This window comes from Lathamus discolor, chromosome 2 (genome assembly GCF_037157495.1).
Source record: "Lathamus discolor isolate bLatDis1 chromosome 2, bLatDis1.hap1, whole genome shotgun sequence".
NCBI classification, from domain to species: Eukaryota; Metazoa; Chordata; class Aves; order Psittaciformes; family Psittacidae; genus Lathamus; species Lathamus discolor.
This window is the reverse complement of record NC_088885.1, coordinates 47,438,852-47,458,533: the sequence shown is the minus strand read 5'-3', so window position 1 is coordinate 47,458,533 and position 19,682 is coordinate 47,438,852. Positions and strand designations below refer to the sequence as shown.

At 39.4% G+C, this 19,682-nt stretch overlaps 1 long non-coding RNA gene across 2 annotated transcripts; it reads left to right on the top strand.

Moving 5' to 3' along the window:
- The first annotated feature begins 2,643 nt into the window (after nt 1-2,643).
- LOC136009194 (uncharacterized) lies at nt 2,644-18,856 on the top strand. Of its 2 annotated transcripts, none has more exons than XR_010610387.1 (3): nt 2,644-2,725; nt 10,198-10,275; nt 18,787-18,856. It is a non-coding gene; the product is annotated as an uncharacterized LOC136009194 (long non-coding RNA). The 2 variants fall into 2 exon arrangements; XR_010610386.1 differs by lacking the exon at nt 18,787-18,856 and adding an exon at nt 14,781-14,902.
- The last annotated feature ends 826 nt before the right edge of the window (nt 18,857-19,682 follow it).

Here is a 19,682-nt window from a genome sequence, read left to right as displayed (position 1 = left end):
GTTTCCACTCGGAGCCACCTCTGAGTGTTGAAATGCGAAAGCCTAGAGCAGACAGAGAAAGAAGGCCTTTGTGCAAACTCCAGACTAAAATAAGGAGATTTCAGATTTGAAAACCAAAATTACTTTCAGGAGAATTTGCTTATTATTCGGACTGCTGGAGTGAGAGTTATTCCTGATTCCTTTGAGGAAATATGAGTGAGCCAAAGCTGAGGCTGTGGCTAATCTGAAAGTAGACAGATGGGGAGGCAAGCAGAGTGTGTGAGGTGAAGCAAGTCTTTGGGGGATTGTAAGGAAAGAAGAGAAAATACGCATTCACTCCAAATGAGGGGAAGGCACCTCTAACCAAAGTTGTGGCAAATATTGATAAAGCATAATTATAAAACCTCACAAATTCCAAATTTACAAATGTAAACTCTGACAAACCTTGCCCAGAGAGTTCAATATTACTTTGTGCTCTTCAAATGTGCTTTCTACAGGAAAGGAGTTCTTAGGGAATTCAAACTCTCTGTTGAGACTGTTGTCCTTCCCAGCATTTAGAATTCAACCTTAGGAGAAAAATGGTTAGGGATGTAAAGGAGGGGGAAAATACAGGGACGTGTACAGCTACGGTGTGACTGGCTTCACTACTGTACGGATACACAAGCTACTGAGCATATGTATACCAGTGGGGGAGAGATGAGGATTTTAGACATACTGTTCTCCTTCTGTAAATCCATCCCTTCAGTGTGGTCTGTTTTTCAAGAGCTCAGGGTCTTCTGGGAACTGGGATGATTAAAGCTGGGTTTCTGCCATGGCTTCCTGTGTCACCTTGGACAATATATCTAGGTGTGCTCAAGAGGATGGAAGGAGGCAAACAGGAGCTCCTCTGCCTGTGTTCTGAGCCTGTGGACGTAAGCCATCTCCCATCTGGAACCCATATGCCCACATGTCTCCATGCTGACAGACATCCTCTGCTTCAGGAATGCCCAGATATTATTATGTCTCTTTTACTCCTTCAGCAAAAGTCACTGCCTCAGTAGTAAGCTGCACAGGCGCAGATGCATATCTGTGTCTTGGCCAGTCCATCTCACATTTCCATAGCCTGGGATATGCCTGCTTTCAGTGAGGTTGAAGCTAAGATGCTGAACTGTGAAATGGAGCAGCTGATGCACAAGCACATCTGCTGAGCCAGATGCAGGGGCAGTAATCTCTGCTAGAAGTGTAAAGCAGACAGATGCTGGCAGTAAAGTTTGAAGAGGACACAAGTAGATTCGCCCAAGAAAGACTGTCAAAATCCTAATTAGCTCACTCACAATGAACTAACGCAGCAATGACGCTTCTGCACCAGAGCTGATTCTGGCTGCACCCATCTGTGTAAACATGCCATAAATCTCTCTGATATTTTTTCCACCCATCTGTGAAATGGGACCCTATCACTTTTTATTTTATATTTTATTTTAATATTATTTTCTGTATATGATTTTAGCTCTTCAGGACTTGGTTCTCACTCTAGCCTTGCTCATTACTGTAACAGTGGAAGAGATACTTAATAGCTGTCATAGATGGGTATTCTCATTGAATTCAAAGGGAAAACTGACATTGGCTTTAGTGGGAATCAGAAAGGACATTCAGAAAACCACGAATTAGTCAGTTTATTAAAATTATGTGAATTGTTAATACGATAATGATTCAAAGTGCTGTAACACTGGGAGAGTTTTCAAAGGTGTAGATTTACCCAAGCCTAATCTGAATGTTTATAGATGTCTTATGCACTTATGAAAATGCAAGCATTTCTTGTGCTCTTAGGATAGAAGTATATATATCATAGCCTGCACTTTAAAGAAACTATAGCTTTCAGTCTTATGAACATTAACCTTCTACTCCTTTCTCATGATCCCTCCCACTTCCCCCCTCCATCTTCAGAACTCGAAGATAAATAGTCAAAAAGGATGAAAGCATGGACTGAAAGCTGAAAAAGGACATCAGAGTTGTCCTGGCTTTCTATATAGTTGCTGTTGTTTGAGGTAGGGTTAGGGCAAGTTTTAAGTTTGAAAAAAAGAGAGCAAAGCATTGCAGCTGGAAAGGAGATGACAAAGCAAAGGATGGGGAGCAAAGAGAATGTGGTTACAATGATTTTTTGGTGTGGATACTGCCTGGAGGGGCCTGGGCATATGGATAAATTCTGGATAGGAGGGAAATGTTGGCTGCCAAAGCAAAGTGACAGGACAATAGGACAATTTTTGTGTAAAGACTTTGGTCTGTGCAGTAGTCTCTTTGTCTTTTCTGAAGCTCAGGTTATGGTTAAGTTTGCCTTTAAGGTTAAGGCTGAAAGAAAAAAAAAGAACCTAGAGTTCCAGTTGGAGAGGATGGAAATGGGAAAGGACTGATCAGCTAGTATTGCTGTTGCTGGTCTCTCTAATCAAACATTTCTATATTGGCAGGTCACTCTGCCTGAAATTAAAAACAGCTCCTTATTTCAGAGTTACAGCTTTTTCCTACTCTGAGTGCAGCTTTGAGTTCATGCTCTGGTTCAGCTTGCTTCAGAACACCCAGGGTAAAACATTTGCAGAGTGAAAGTACACTACAATGTGCCCAGGTTTCGCTGTTGCAGTATCATGCAGTTGTTATAAGGCTGACAAGTCACCTCCCTGGAGGGGTCCTGATGGATATTATGTGCTGCAGAAGCCAGTAAAATGTACAGGTAGTCTAAGCTTGGAATCTCAAGAAAAGCCGTACTGAGCAAAAGGTGAGAAAGTTTTTTTTTTCACTGAGTACCATTGATTTTTCAGGATATTGGGCCACCTGCGTGAATATGTAACGGTTCTGCAACAGCACTGAACACAGTAACTTCAGCTGTCCTGGCGGTCCCCAGTCTCATTTGCTCTAGGAGGTTGAAGCAGTTATGAACGGACCACACAAGCACTGACAGTGATCCTTTTCTACTCAGTACAGTACAGCATGAAAACTGAACCCCCAAACAGTTCTGATCAGATAATTAATTCTGTGTTGCGCTGCCTGCATCCTGGTCCAGAATTAAAGTTAGCATGTCTCTTATTTGGCTCTAATCACTATGTTTGCTCTGTACTATTTATTCATATTTGCATCATTTATACAATATTTTGCTTGTATACCCAGCTGTTTTACAGTTAAGGACCTCATCGTACTGAGACAAAAATCCATGCTGCTGGCCCTTGGGAAAACTGGGAAATTAAACTATGTGTGAATAGATTTTAAAACACTGAACTCTATTATACCTTCCCTTCCCGTTGATGAATGACAATGGGGTTTACTTGCTGAATACTTACTTATGAAAGGCCACTGTTTATTAATACCTCCCTGTATAAATATTAACATAGCAAACCTATAGGAAAAATATGTGAAGGGTCATCTTTAAATTGTAAAAAGTCAGGCTATTCAGCACAAATGTCTGTGCTTCATTCTATTTGGAGACTTAAACAGCCTCATCACCATAGTATCTGGAAGGTGCACACAAGTGTGACATGATTAGCATCTGTCATGTGCAGGTCTTTCTATTCCTTCTGCACTCCCTGGGGAAAAGTGTGCAAGGTTTTTTTAAAATATACGATACGTACACCCTGCTGTGTGTTTATATTAGCAAAGGCAAGGTCAAAGATAGGTACTTTACTCCCATCTTTCATTCACCTCATTTTAAAAGACAAGAATGCAGAAAGCAGTGTTATCTGTGCCATATATATATGCTTAGATACTCTGGCACATTAATTGTTCCTATTAAGGATGTGAACAGGGACTGAATAGAAAGTGGTTCAAATGTATTTTATTTCTTAATATGCTGAATATGGCTGCTTGTTCTCATTTCATCTCCTTTCATGGCATTTAAAAGAATAGTAAAGATTTTTGTGGAAAGAAATAAATGTTTCCATAGTCTATGGGTCATTGGTACAATAATAAATGTAATGGTTCCCACACAGCCATTACAGGCTGTTCTGACAATGCGTATTATTAGGCACCTTTTGTCTGTGAGTTATTGCCATGATAGATTGCAACAGCTCTTTTGAACATTTTCTCACATAAAGCAAAACCAGCAAAACTGCCTCAGGTCTCCTTTAGAGGAGGCGCTAAACTTAGGATTCTCCTGTCCCTTTCAGTTTTGTGTGAAATTAAAGATTTGATGACACTTACTAAACATACTTGAGGATGAGCCTGTCACCCCAGACGTTTTTCCCTTCTCTGTGTCCCTCCTTACCCCTTCCTTGGGACCAAACCTTTGCTGTTGGAACAAGGCTGTCCTTGGCTGTTTCCATGACTACTCCCTTAGCTGAAGGAAGGATCTGAAGGAAGGATGCAGGGACAGACGCCAGGATTCAAGGAAATAAATATGCTCCCACCTTCATTCACTCTCTGCTGAAGTGTTGCTGCCTGGTGTGAAGGACACCCCTAAGCTCACAGAGCAAAAGCATCTACAAGATATGCTCCCTCCCTTTTCCCAATTCACCACTACAGGCACACTGGGACCTTTGCTAAGAGATTTATAATATTTCTATTCCTAATTTAATAATGATAACCAATAACAATAGTAATAATAATAGTAATAATAATGTTATTCTTATCCAGGTAGGGGAATATCTGGTTTTGAACCTTACTCTCTTCATCAGGGAAAAAATTTTGCGCAGGGGAAAAATCAACATTTGCAGAAAATCTCAGTGAGCATCAACAGCACAAGTGCTACAATCCTGAGGAATCCTTAGTCCAGTAACTTGTAAGAGGTTTGTGACTAAAAACAACCACCACCCATGACCTACGAACGTTTCATTGCAGAGGATATATTTATGCAGCTGCCACTGTCCCTGTAATCCTGCCAAAGAGAGGAGTTGCAGTGAGAGAATCAGCCTTGGGCTGTGCTGTCATCTACAACTCAATGCAGGTCTCCCCAGTCCTTCATATTTGGCTCTGCCTCTGTCCTGCTTTTCCTCATAGTGTGGCTTTTCCACTATACCAGAGTTAGTGGTGATGGTACAAAGGTTACTGAGCCCCTTGCCCCAGACAACAAGGCAAGATTATGGAGATGTGCGCACGGACAGTGTGCGATGCATTTAATGTATTTTCAGGGAGTGCCTGGATAGTGCTTTAGAGATCAGCTTTAATTGATTTTTTTGGCCAGCCTCAGTAACGGAGGGGAAACATCTCTGTGGGGTAGTTTCTGTTGTTCATTTCAATTGCTTGAAGAATTCTGCATTGGGCTGTTTCTGAACACCAGGTGAACGCAGTGTCTTTTCCTTCCTTTCTCTTCATGCCCCTGCTAATGCATTTTGGCCTTCTATATGCATTCCCTTTGCACCCTTTTTCTCCTAAGATAAGTAGGCAAAACCTGTATGCAGCATTCAAAATGATGCTATCACTGGTTTGTATAAGGACATATTTTCTTTATTATCCTTTTTTTCTTTACTCTGTCAGTCAACCATTGCACTTTCCTGTTTTCAATATGAAATGAACAGACATTTCCATTGAGTTGTCCAGGGAGACCAAATTCTTCCTGAAAGGGTATGACTAATTCAGAGTCAGCCACTATGCTCAAGTCACTAAACGCACCTTTCTCACAGTGCAGTACTGTTTACCTTTCCCTAGCTTAGACTTTGATTTTTTTCTCAAACAGAAATGGAAAGCCAGTCTTGAAAAGAAAAATGAGGGAAACAATGGTCAAGAGATGAGTGATAAGTGGTTAGATCATGTTTACTGTCTAAGAGTAATGAGGTGGGGAGAGAGAAGCACTAACTGTTCATAAAATAGTGAGTCCAATAGATCAGACACTCCCACTTGTCCTGTCTTACACACTTTTTGGGTTGCTACCAGCTTTTATCTTCCACGGACAGCATCAGTGGTAACTTATGCATGACAACATTTCAGAGCCTGCACTTTCATTCTCCTTTCCCTCTTCACTATAAAAAGCTCTTTGTAAATTTATGCAGAGACTTTATCATTCACTGAGTCTTAAAACCAAAAGGTACCTCCCTGCAGGTCATCAGATCCAGGCTTCTTTCAGCTTTGGCATATTACACACTACCCTTCATAAGCTGCTCAAATTCCATATTGCTACTAATGTGTACTTTTGCTCCTGTATCTCTTATCAGAGGGCTGGTGTTGCAGTTTTACTCCTGTGAATAGGTATGAAACCTTCCTACTGCCTATCTGTATTTAGTCTAAGCCTGATGATATGCAAATTTGTGCACCTGGTTGCCATTCAATCTTTCTGCCGACTTGGCAGAAGGAAGAATTTCAGACATGGATAAGGAGTTTATGTGCTCTGAGCAATGCCTGTGCTGTATGTGCTGCGCTGCTCAGACACTTCCATGCCTGTGTCTAATACCAGGTCTTTCTAATTCTTCGATATAGGCAGCTTTAGGGGGCATCAGGAAACCAGCAGCAGAGCTAGAAACTGCTATTTCTAAGCAACAGTACAGCGCTTTGCCCAGTTGTACCTGTTTACAAAAAGTTTACAAAGTAAGACATAGTCTTGACTTCTAGGAATAGGTATGAAATAAATCATAGTAATCAAAACATGCAGCAGTTAGGAAGTGTAAGGAAGTGTACTGACCTATATTATCCCCGTGCTGTCAGGGCATTGTGTATATTTCCTGTTTGAAACCTTTATAGGCTCCTTGTGCTCCCTTGAAGGGACAGAGTCTGTGTCACCATATATCCTTGGTCTCTTGCTACACAAAGCATCTGTGATTTTTCTACAACTTTTTCCAGCTAGGGACAGGTAGAGGCAAGAGACAGACCAAAATCTGTTCCCTAACATTTAAAAAGGTCAGAAAGAGAGAGAAGGAAGAATAAAATGAGGAGAGGAAATAATAATTACTACCTAGTGCAGTTCCCTTTCCAAAATCCAGGCATCAAGGGTAACTATGACAGCTGTAACATTTCCATTTCCTCCTGCTCTATGTAGTGCCACTAGGGCAAGTGAAGGACAGCAGTGGTCCTGGAAACACTGAAGCATGTAAATTCAGTTAGCATGACTGCAAGAAAAAACAGCAGTGAGCTACGAGGGCAAAGAGTGAGATGTCACAGGCAGCCAGCACAGACACAAAGAGGCAGCAGATTTTTGTGCATGATATTTTTGAGCTGGCATTTCCAGTCACATTTCCCTTATGAATAAAGCGGTAGGATGTGCTGAGAACAAAAAAACTGCAAGAAAGAAGCAGAAAGCAGTGTGTCAGCTGAGGGACTGAAAAGTTGCAGTCTCCTGCCACCACCTTTACTACTGCTAAGCACTATCATTGAAATGGCCCTCTCCCTTTTCCTCACTCACTTGCTTTCCAACTCAAGAGATACAAAACTATGCTTTGGGCAGGGGTGCAACCTTAGTGGGCGGAATCACAAAAGCAGACATGGATTGACCTAGTGTGACATAGCTAACTTTCTCATATGCACTGCATAGGAAGGGAAAGGAAGGGAAGGCAAGCCAAGGAAAGGAAAAATTATTTGTTTTAATATAGATATCCAATTCTGTCTCCATCTGAGGTTTTATTCTCCACAGAATAGCGCCCTCTGTGTGCATTTATACTTGAGCTAAAGGAGATCCTGAATGAGGACTTGAGAAATCTGGGTTCTTTCTCTGTCTCTAAAAGAGATTTGCTGGGTGACTTTAAGCAACCTGGGGGATCTTGTCTTAGTGCCTCAGTTTCTCTCCTAGAAAGAGTGATATGTTCTGATATAAGCAACATAAAAATTTTGAATATCACATGTATATTTTTGTGGTGATAGCATTCTGCACCCTGCATATACTCATTCTGTATAAGAATAAATAAATGGCCAATTATACGGCTCAGAAGTTCCTACAATACATTACTCATTCTGAAATATTTTAATGGACTCAAATAGCACAAAAAAGGGGCTTCGGTCTCTGCAAAAACCATCTTCATAAGCAGGCGCTCTCCTGAGATCTCTTTTACCAAAAATATATTTGGCTTCTTCTGTGGACATTTTGAAACATTCCTTGTAAACGATTCAGAAGAGGAAAGCAAAATGAATAGGTGGCCTATATGCTCTTAATGTGGAGCAAGTAATGAAAACACCTCAAACAAAAGTGTACCTTCTTTGCCCCCTTAAAACAAAACACTCAAGGAGGTGAACAAAGGTAAGAAAGAGAAATGACACCCTAACTTAAATTCCCACTTTTAGCAGAAGTTAAAATTCCATGAATTGTCCCATCAATCACCATAGAGCAAGCAAAAGAGTGTCTCTGAATGCCAGCATCTGGTATCCACACAACTCAAGCGAAGGGCAAAACCAGAAGCCAAGCATGGAAGCAGACCGAGAGCTAAAGGAGAAGAAATCATGTCAGCCTTCTTAAACTTCAAATTCAGGTGAAAATAACAATAAAAATAAAAAAAAAAAATCCCTACAAAGAAAACCCAAACAAGAAAAAAAAAAAAAAACAACCAACAAAAAAAACCCAAAACCCAAAAACCACACACACCAGGGGAAAAAGGAAAGAAAAAAAGTAACCAAAAAACCAAACCACGGGAAAAAGGCAGCAACAACAAAGCTGGAAATTCCATATCTGATGCAATATCCTTCAGTGTTACAATGCTGCTAGAGACCCTAATCTGTAGATACTCACTAATGAAAAAACTTGTGGATTGCTTAGATCCAGATATGGGGAATGACTGATTTCCTCCCCCTTTCCTCCAAACTATGCCATGTCTAGGGATGTAGTATTCGGTTTCTTGACTGGAATTCCCAGAAACTGTGCAGTATATAACTAAGAAGCCTGATGATTCCCCATGACTTGAGGACCATTCGGAAGTAACATGTGCCACAGTGTCATTTCATATGAGGGTTCAGCTTGATTCTTTCTGGTTTGTCTTTAGAGCTCAGTAGGGGAAACACAAACCCATAATGGGGAAAAAAAAAAAAAAGTAACTAAAGCCTCTTTTCCTTCACATGTTATCTCTCCTGAGCTTGTGGGGAGCCATGGCTGGGAGCATGGTGTTCAAGTAGGTACACATTGAATGGGAAAATGGATTTGTAAGGCAGTTCTTCAGACAACTGTGAGCTGCCACTGCTCACAAGGATACTGTACACCAAGGACTAAAAAGGGAGAAAAAGAAATCACGTGATCTGCTGAAAGGTTGTGAAGGAAGATGCAGGGGTTTGTAGGGGTCTATTGAATACTCAGAGAGTAGGAGAAAAACTTACTTATGGATTTTTCTGCGTTGTAGGGTTAGCAAAGTGGGCTTTCTACTGAGGGATTTCTGCAACCCAAGTTGAGCTCAGATTGCCAGGAGTCAGAGAATTGGGTTAATTTATTCAAAAGGAAGGGATAAACAGGGCTGAGGGTTATAGATGCTTCTGCATGTGGTGGATCCACTGAGAGGATGTAGCAAAAGGGTGGGACAGCAAAATAAAAAGCAGATTATCCCCCTCGTACGAAGGGACAGTCAAAATTCCTTGGAATTGGGATACGCATGATGCAGAAAAGGATTTGGGGATTTTAAGGACTAGAGCCTTAGGTCTGATATAAAATTAGCTCAAAATAGATAATGACTGCTTACCTTACACAAAATAAATATAGACCATAGAACAATAGACCTTAATTAGGTTTATTCTTCTAAACAGCCACATTAAAGCTAGTGTAGCAAATACTGTTTTCTTTCCTGTTAAAAAAAAGCTGTAAATTTTTCATTTCAGTTCTAAGCATATGCACAAGTATTCTAAGAAGCAAATCTTAGCAGCTTGTTATGACAAAGTTGCTCTGACTTAGGAGGAGCAAATGAAAGAGAGTTTTCAGAGATTTCTTTTCAGGGTCACAGAGCCTTCTCCTTCAAATCCTCAGATACGTTGGTTTGCTTATCCACAAAACACCCCCCTTACATCCAAAGTTAGAAGTTGTACCCCTTGACTGCATGCCTAACCTTACACAATACTAACAGGTCTCATTGGTTAACTAAACAATTACATCATGCATATTCTACAGTGTCATTGCCTGCAATGCTGTCAAATATTAACTTGTCAAATGCCCTGCAAAACACAACTTCACAGATGTCTTTCAAGGACACTTGCTGCTACAACTTCCTTATTATCTACTTTATAAACCTTTCCAACACAACTCATTAATTCATTACAAGGTTAACTGCTCTTTTTACTTCATTAACTGAAACAACATGATTTTTCTTGTGCTCTAATAGAAGATTCAATTTAATAATTTCATACAATTTATTTCATTCATAATCCCAGACAATACTCCTATACCTGTTACCAAGTCAGATGTTGTAGAAAGAGCCTACCCTTATTTCCCTGCAAGAAAATATTAAGGTAAGGCTTCCTCCTTTGTGTTTGTAATTTGAGATACTTTGCTGCTAGTGTTCACTTTATAGACAATATAAACCTGAGGATATCTGAAATCAGTGAAGTTTCATGTGCAGCAAACAGAACTAATATCATATGAAGTTCTTGTTTTTCTGCCCAGAGTTCTTCAGGTATGTGATAACCCTAGGAATCAACATCAGCAATAAAACTTCGTGATGTAAAACTCATGGGAATATATCCTCTATTGCTGTAAGCTGGCAAAGATCCATTTAAATCTCTACAACAAGAGAAAATTTGAGCCAGGGAGTAGCAGTAATGTACAATAACCCCCTCCAAGGATTCCTAGAAAAAAATGCTATTAAAACAAAAATAAAAAGCAAGGTTTCATTTCAAACTCAGAAAAAAGTCTGAAAAATGAAAACCCTCTTGAAGTTAATGCTGCAGAGAACATATTTGATCTTTGTGGCCAGGGTGACTTGACCTATGATTTTATGGCCTGAGAGGGGGGAGTTTAAAGCTGAATCAAGGAGAACAGCAATCATAGTGCATTTCTGGGGGCTATTAGTGCATTCCCCTGACAGCTTCCACCACCACTGTGTCTATGAGGACCTTGGAGCTGCTTAAATGCTCTTCCCACTCCTGTTCAAAAGATTGCTTTTTAAAGCGCCCTTTAAGCTGGTAATTTATACTGTAAAGAGGGATTCAAGGCCAAAAAATGCATCCACAAAGTAAGAACTTGAAGCAATAATGTTATCTGACCCCATAGATGCCACCATTAGATGCTGTTGTTTAATGCACAGTGAGTGCTTTATTTTGGGCTGGTTTGGCATTCAGCAAAGAACATTTACAACGATTATTAACCCTGTGTTCTACACTTCCATTGCAGTAAATATTTTTGCTAGGTATTATATAATGGCAATGGCTGCATTGTGTATGTAAATTCTTCTTGGGAGCTGACCTCTTACTCGATTAAACAAGTATTTGGAGTTTACTTGCATGCGCTCTTTCAAGATCATCTTCCTCTTCTAATTTTCTGTGAAAGATTGTTTCCTCTCCTACAGTGAAGGATATTAGGGAGCAGATTATTTAGATTCAAGGTCAGCATCCTTCAAAGCAAGTAGCCTGAGCTATTGCAAGTAATCCTATGACATGCAAGGGAATTGCCTAATATGAGTAAGATTGCAAAATCAGGTCATGCCTGAACTGACGATGTTGGGAAACATGAGGTATTTCCTTCCCTTAAATGACCTTGTGGGATGTTACATGCCCAACCTTAGCCAAGAATGCAACTGGGGAACTAGCATAAGTTTTCAAAACTAGGCTCCCACTTAATGGTACAGACTGTGGAAAATACCACTACTTGCAGGCAGGACTAATTACTCTAAATAAAGGAACTGTCTAGCTGCTGCTCATGCCAAACAACATGACATACTCACCTGTGAATTTTCCCAGCCCAGGAGAACCACAGTGGTTAAAATAACTCTTTGTTTCATTGCATGAGAATGTAAAAGTGAGTCATGGAGCAAACCTACTGAGAACCTGATTAACAAAAAAAAAAAAAAGGCAAACAAAAAACACAGTACGTTCCATGAATGGTGATGTATTAAATGCGACAGAAACTTTATTAGAACCTGTATAACCTGGGGGCTGAAATCTCACTTTAGGTGAACTGCCTGAGCTATACTGAGCATGCATCAATCCTTTGAGGTTTGCGGTATTCAGTTTAATTAAAGTGAAGGATTTTTGCAAGACAGCCCATCGGGTGCTCATCATACTGCTCCAAACTGCAGAACTCGGGGTCAGACCTGTACATTTAGTACATGTACAGCAAATGCCACACCATTTTGTATTCCTAATTTCCAAGATTGTATCCTTTAAATGTAATTTGCTAATCTGGCTGTGAAACCTGTTGGATTATATTTGTCTTTATTCATGCCCCATCTCAATGTCTTGTTGTATGTGGTGGGATTTTTGCAGTGACTGTTTCTGGCAAGCATAGCTCTGTTCTGTCCAGCAGAGCCCAAGTATAGATCCCTCAGCTAGTGCTCAGTCAGTAGCACCATAAACTTTTCTCCATGACCCTTACCCTGAGCTACTTGACTTTGTTTCTATGACTCGAAAACCTCTTGGTAGTACAATAGTGTGCAAAAAGCTAACCCAGAGATCTTTCACATGGCACAACAAATAGACACAGACTGAATGTGGAGGCAGTGTTTGATGGCAGGCTTCCCAGCTCATATACGCCTCTCTCCCAGGATAGAGAGAGGCTCATCCTACGCTAACAGAACCACATTACTTAGATTTTCCTCACAAACCTGAAGTCAGATTATTAATAAATCTACCGCATCTGCAAATGGCAAAGAACTTGCAGCCTAATTGTACTGCTTCCTTGCATATGGTCTAAAATGCTGAAGTGGTGAAAGGCTTACGCTTCTTTGTGTGTATTTTGCAGTGCCAGGGAATTTCGCTTTGCAACCAAATTGCAGCTATGCTGTGCACAAGCTGCCTGCGTACACCCTGAAGCAAGGCAGCAAGGCTTGAAAGCAGCCTGGGATCAAAACGGTGACTACTACGCACCTTCTGCATTTTTGGCCCGAGGATTGCATAGAGAACAGGCCTGTGCTTTGGTGAGATCAGGACTTCTCCCTTTGTTATTTAGAATCCAGTCCAGCAGTTCCTCCATCGTACAATTCCCATGGCTCCCCACAACTAGTCCTTGCATTAATTGGTTCCAATACCTCTGTATTAAAAACTTCCATCCTATTAAGACCAAGGCTTGCTACTTTCTTGCTTGCTGAAGCAAGAAAGGCTTGCTGAAGTCCTGATTTCACAAACTCTTTACATGTGTCAATCCCACTGAATGTGATGCAGATAAACCTGCATTGTCTAGTCATTTCTCAGGCCCACAAAGCACAGCTAAATATAGAAAACATATTCACACAGGAAATGGTCTTTTTTTTTAAAAAAAGAAGAGTCACCACATGTCCACACTGTCAGTGCTGAGTCAGAAAGTTCCTCACAGGAGCAAAACCCATGTGTCATAATAATGGTTTAGTTCAAAATCCATGTAGAAGTTTTAGTTTAACATGTGTTTTTTTACTGAGACAACTGAGACTGCAAACCTGAGTTTTCATTGAGGTGGAAGCGAAGAAGGACAAAAAAAGGAGAATGGCATTTCATTAAATCGATAGTGACTTAAATCAATAGTATCCCTCTGACAACAAAGGTTTTTTCAATGAAAGTTGTACACTGTATTTTAGTTATATTCCATTAGAGAAGTAGAACATCATAGATTTGATTTTTAACATCACATCCTATTGTTTCAAGAGTACAGCTCCAAATCTGATGCTTTTTGAACTGCATGAAATTATCTTAAAATGAAATATGAGTGTAATTACAAAGTGCTAAGCGCTCTCCTAATGCACTTGTTGAATATACTATGCCGGTAGCATAAAATATGTCATAATTGATAAAATTTAGAACATGCTTCAGTAATGTCACTTAACTCTTAAAAGCAGGAGAGAACAAAAGAGCTTCTGTGTACCCTTCTTCTTGCAGTCATAAATGTTTCATTGTTACTTTGGGAGGCTAGATTGGTTCAGATTATTTTAATTTTCTTTGCATCAGCAATACTAGAGCAGATAGGGAATTTAGTGAAGTTAAAATGAATGGCAATATTCTCAGATAGTGTAAATAAGCATTAGCTCAATACAATCATGTGACTTTACTTAGGATTAAAATCTAAAGACATAGGTACTAAATTGCAGCACCTCACTCCCTAATTAGCTGTTCTGCTTGTGGACAAACAGGGTCACCATTGATTCAGCTGTGTGACAAACTGTTAGATTCCTTTTTGGTCCCCTTTTGTTTTGCTCACTAAGTTGATAATAGAAGCAATGCCGTGATCTCCCTATAATACACCATGAAAAGAAAAATTAAGATTTCTTTTGTTGACAGAGGGTAGTAGAGCAGCGAATGACACAGCAGCTGAGCTGGGGGATGAAATGTCAGTGTGTTCTAGCCAGAAGCTGTTAATCCAGAGGAGCACTACCAGGGCTCACCTGCAAGGCACCTGGAAGTGCACCGGCTGGAAAGGGAAGCTGAAAGTGCTCCTCTCCAGCATATGAACTCTCTCGTGTCCATAGCATGACAATCATCTCAGAGTTTCAAACTTAAAACAGGGTTTGAAATGAAGTCTAATGAACCACCTTGCCCTAATTAAGGACTTTCTTTTACCCACCTTACAGCTAGTGGTGCCATGTTCTCAAACCTGTGCCTGAGCATGAGCTCACTAAGGATAACAAGCAAAACTTAAATTTATACTGAACCTGAGCAAAGCAACATCTAGATTGGATTACCAGTTATTTAATTAGGGTTGTCTCCAATGTTTTTAAGCAGAATGAATACAAATAACACATTTAACAAAGCAATAAACCAAAATATATAAGGGCTCTTTAACAGGTTTGCCAAAAGTGTTCACAACATGTAATTTTTTCTTTGGTTACATCTAGGATAGAGGTGTACTGCCTATCCATCGTTCATACAGAGAAAACCAGGACATTGATAGAAGACAATCTACAGACTGTGGAATTCTTTATAAATGTGTCATCAAATGTCACCCACATCTTGCACATCAGGAACACTACAGAACTGTAGAAAAGCGCATGCTGGACTGGACCTTTGGAAATCACCTAGTCCAATCTCTTGCTGAAGGAGGTGTTAATTTCAAAATTAGATGAGGTTGCTCAGGGCATTTTCCAGCTGAGTTTTGAAAGTCTCTATGGGTGGGGATTCCCTGATTTCTTGGCAGACAGTTCAGTGATTAGCCATTCACACTGTGATTTTTTTTCCCCTTTTATATTTATGAGAAATTGCATTCTCCTTCCCAAATCAGAGAGTCTCTCAGAAGTGGAATTTAAAAACAAAGAGCTCTGGTCTGACCTTTAAAGCACAATCTTGGCCCTTAAGTTTCACTCATATATTCCAGGATTAGTGTCAAAATTGTATTTGTCCAAATCATCCCTTTCATAAGAAGATCCAGTCTTTATCTGCAGGCATCAAAGTTTCCCCTGCTTTCCTTGGCAAACCACTGCAACAGCTAATCATCCTCTTTCTTAAAATTGTGTGTCTTTCTCATTTGAATTCGTCTGATTCCCTCTTCTAACTACTGGCCTTTTTCATTTTTTTTCACTTCTAAATTAAAAAGCCCTTTAATTTTCAGCATTTGTCCCTGCCCTCTGATGGTATGACTTAGAGACATATTTTGCAATACAGGAGTGGCTACAAACGCCTTTTAAACATGTGAATATAAAAGGCTTGAGAAAAACGAGCTCTCAAAAACAAATGGTGATTTTTTACTTGTCTTGTTCACCTGCAAGGTGTGAGAGAAATGATAAGGGTTTTTAGGAGCCGTAATCAGGTTTTATTTCAGCGTGGTTTTTGTTCAAATAAGCAGCCTCTATCTTCTTTGTGTGTCTTAGGGTAAGGCATCTATCTCTGCATGCTTTCTAATTTTTCAATTGCTATTTTAACATATGGCTGCCAGAACTGTACAGAATCAGCTTTGCTACGCAACAAGGAAAAACTGCATCCCTCCTCCCCCTCATTTCTGTTTATCAGCCAAGGATCATACAAGCCTTCTCTTTTTTCTTTTCAGCACATTATTCTAGAATTTAAACCAAGTTGCTTTCAAACTACATGCCTATCTTTTACAGGGGCACTGATTTCCTTTGTTGTAAATTTATGATCTGCCATCTTTATTCCTAGAAATAAGTTCTTTCATTTGGTGTATTAAAATGTGTATATGCAAAAGGGAACTTCTCCATCAACCTGTTCTTATTATTTACTATTCTTTCCAGTGTTGTCTCATTCATTTATTTTTCAGCAACAGGTTTATATTTACTCCCAGATCATCAACTGAAATGATAAACAGCACTGGACATAATGCCGATACCTGTCAAACATGACTAGAGCATTCAGTTATGATTACCCGTAGATGACTGTTATTTGAGAACAGCCAGTTAATTAGTGGTTAACTCGTTGAAAGCATGATTTATTTGAAATTAGAGTATCTTATGGAACCAAGCATATATATCCATGGGCCAAAATTACCAGTGAATGTCAGGTAGGAACAAGCATACTAAAGACTAATAATGATGAGCTTATAAATATGTATAGCCACATTATTATTATTTTGGAACATTTCCTTCTACTGCTCTGAGAAAAATCAGCTCCCTGCTTTACTTCCAGATGATTGACAATTCAAGGGTCACACATTGGCCTGTTTCTTTTCCTAAAGGAGGAAATCTAATTTTAGTCTGAAAGAGACTTAAAAAATCCTAGAGCAAGAGGTCATCCAGCTTTATTAACTGTTCTTTGGGCTAAAATCTTTGATGAAGAACTATGAATCTGGAGGTGTAAAAAAAAGATTCTTGTAAAATGTTGATGCCTACACGGGTAGCATCTTAGATCTTATGAGCACCATTGAGTCACATAAAAAAAGAGTTCATCAGTTTTATCAGAGATTTCTTTAGGCAGCAAGAAGGGGACGGATCCTGAGAGTTTGTTGTTGTGAGCAGGCAACATGTGGCATCAGAAATACTTCTTTTGTTTCCCTTTAAGTAGTGAAGGCAATGAGGGGATTCCAAAAGATTGAAACTGATGTAGAAAATTCATTGAGTGTGATAATTCAGCAATCAACCCCCACAAAAACAAAGCAAAGCCAAGCAAAAGAATAATGAATGTATAGGCAGAACCTACTGACATTTTACTGTTATAAGTAGATTTTGTATTTTTATTGTCACAGTGAAGAAACCAGGAATATAGATCATCCCAGAGTAACATATATGTGCTTAGGCATTTACAAAGCTTACTGGAGTTATTGGAAGGATTACCACTGGCTTCAGATGGATTACGCTACTTTTGCAAAATATCATAGAATCATAGAAAGGTTTGGGTTGGAAGGGACCTTAAAGCTCATCTAGTTGCAACCCCCTGCCATAGGCAGGGTCACCTTCCACTAGACCAGGTTGCTCAAAGCCCACAGCTTCTCTGGGCAACCTGTGCCAGGGTCTCACCACTCTCACAGCAAAGAACTCCTTCTTAATATCTATTCTAAACCTCCTCTCTTTCAGTTTAAAACCATTCCCCCTTCCCCCTTGCAAGCACTACATGTGCTTCTAAAAAGCATCTCTCCAGATTTCCTGGAGGCCCCCTTTATGTACTAGAAGGCTACTGTAAGGGTTGCTGCTACACAGATCTGCTGTACAGGGTGCTATACAGATAAATTTCATTGATCCATAGCTGTTACATGGAAATTCACAGTCTGACATCCTGCAGAAACTAAGCAATTGATTTTCACCTGAGTTCCTGACCTACTTAACACGGCAATCTGAATTTAGATTCTAAACCAAAACTAAAATCTTTCATGAGTACTTTGCCTTTCAGAAGCCTAGTGGTTAAATGATTCTCTTAAGATTGGTGAGGCTTAAATTCAAATCTTATCTTTTTATGATTTCAGAAATAGAGATTTAGGGGTCAAAAAAGCATTAAGAAAATAACTCTGCAACCAAGTGAGAAAAAAATCCAGTCCCTCTTTCACTTAGGATTTTAATTGATATAGGATGAAGAAATTTCTGTTGGATACTAAGTTTCAGCACCATTCCAAAAAACTCCAAGGAGAGCATTTGCTTTTTTGAACTGTGGAAAACCCTGGTGTAAATTATTGCTGCAGAGTGGATTTCAAAGATATATAAATGTGGATCTCACACATACCAAGAGATTATCACTTCTGCTGTTTGCAAGAAAAGATGAAACTGACAGATAAAATTAATTCCAAGAATCATTTGCAGCTGTAAATCTAAAAAGGGAGAAGATATTTCCTTCTAACCCTATATTTGCTAAACAACCTTTGATGGCATAGCAAAAGTCTGAACATTTCTTTGTCATTGCCTACTGTTTAATACTTCACACAAAGCACTGACTTCTTTGAACCCCATTTTTAGGTGTCTTGTTCGGCCCATAAATTATAAAGAGTTCTGATTTCACATGAGAAAAAGCCATCTGAAAAATGTTCCAAACCTCTTTAGACTTTATAATTTTTTTTCTCCTTTAGCCTATTTCGCCTTAACAATGACTTTAAAAAGACAGTTTTAAATGTTGTATACAACAGTTTAAATGTTGTATAAATTGACGCATCTACTGAGCTACCCTGGTTCACGTTAGATGAAAACAGAACTCAAGTCTGGAAGTGACAGTCCAGTATCATATAACCAGGCAATGTTGTAGGAAAACACTGTGAACTAAGCAAGGCCAATGGCCTTAAGAATATTGTGTGAATTAAGTCTGCAAAGTAAATTGACCTACAAAATTAATAAAGCGTGTTTTGGTGCTGGTAGGGGTTTTTAAGGAGAATTAGATTCTCAGCAGGTAGTTGAACTGTCATGTTTGGAGATGTGCTGATTTAAATAAGGTGAAGACATAACTGAGATTATTTTAGAAATTATTCTCCTTTCTCAGCTGTTGCATCTTGGGGTGGAAATGAAGAACATGCTGAACTCTCACTGAAAGGAAGGAAAATGAGTAGAGGTTGAAGATTATTCACGTGTTCTGAAGAGATTTTACTGACCATCTTTACCTGGTGTTTCCACATTCTTCTCAAGGGAAATAAAAATATATACTTTTACAGTACTTACAAAAGAGTTTAGAAGCATGTTCTTTTTCTCTTCTTGCTTAAATTTTAACCTTAAAAATTGACAATATGGTGCAAGTCCACCTCTGGAAGAAGAAAATGTCATTTCCTGAGGGTGAGTTTGTCAACGGCAAGGCCAACTCAGCGAATGCTGACTCACTTTTATCAAATGGGTCTAGCATCAGATTAAGGAAAAATAACATGTGGAGACAGAATGGTATGCAGCATATATTTTTACTCACCTATGCTACCCATTGTCTTAAATCCTGACTGCATTCAGCTGACTCATTAGACCCGCCAGTAAAAATAAAATGTTGTGAAACAACTAAGGTGCCACATAGTGATTCATTTAATATCTCCAACAACCTGAATACTCAAACAGGTTTTTTTGTTGGTTTTTTTTTTTTGCATTTTTTAAGTCAATATTAATCTTCCTGTTTATTTTAAATACACTTTTCTTGTAAAAATCAATGACAGGGAGCTAAGTAGCCTAAAATGCAATGTGTATATCTATATATGCATATGTACACAGAATCATAGAATAGTTCCAACTCCCCGCCATGGGCAGGGATACCTCACACTAGACCATGTCATTCAAGGCTCTGTCCAACCTGGCCTTGAACACTGCTGGGGTGGAGCATTCACAACCTCCTTGGGCAACCCATTCCTGCGTCTCACCATTCTAACAGTGAAGAATTTCTTCCTTATATCCAGCCTAAATCTC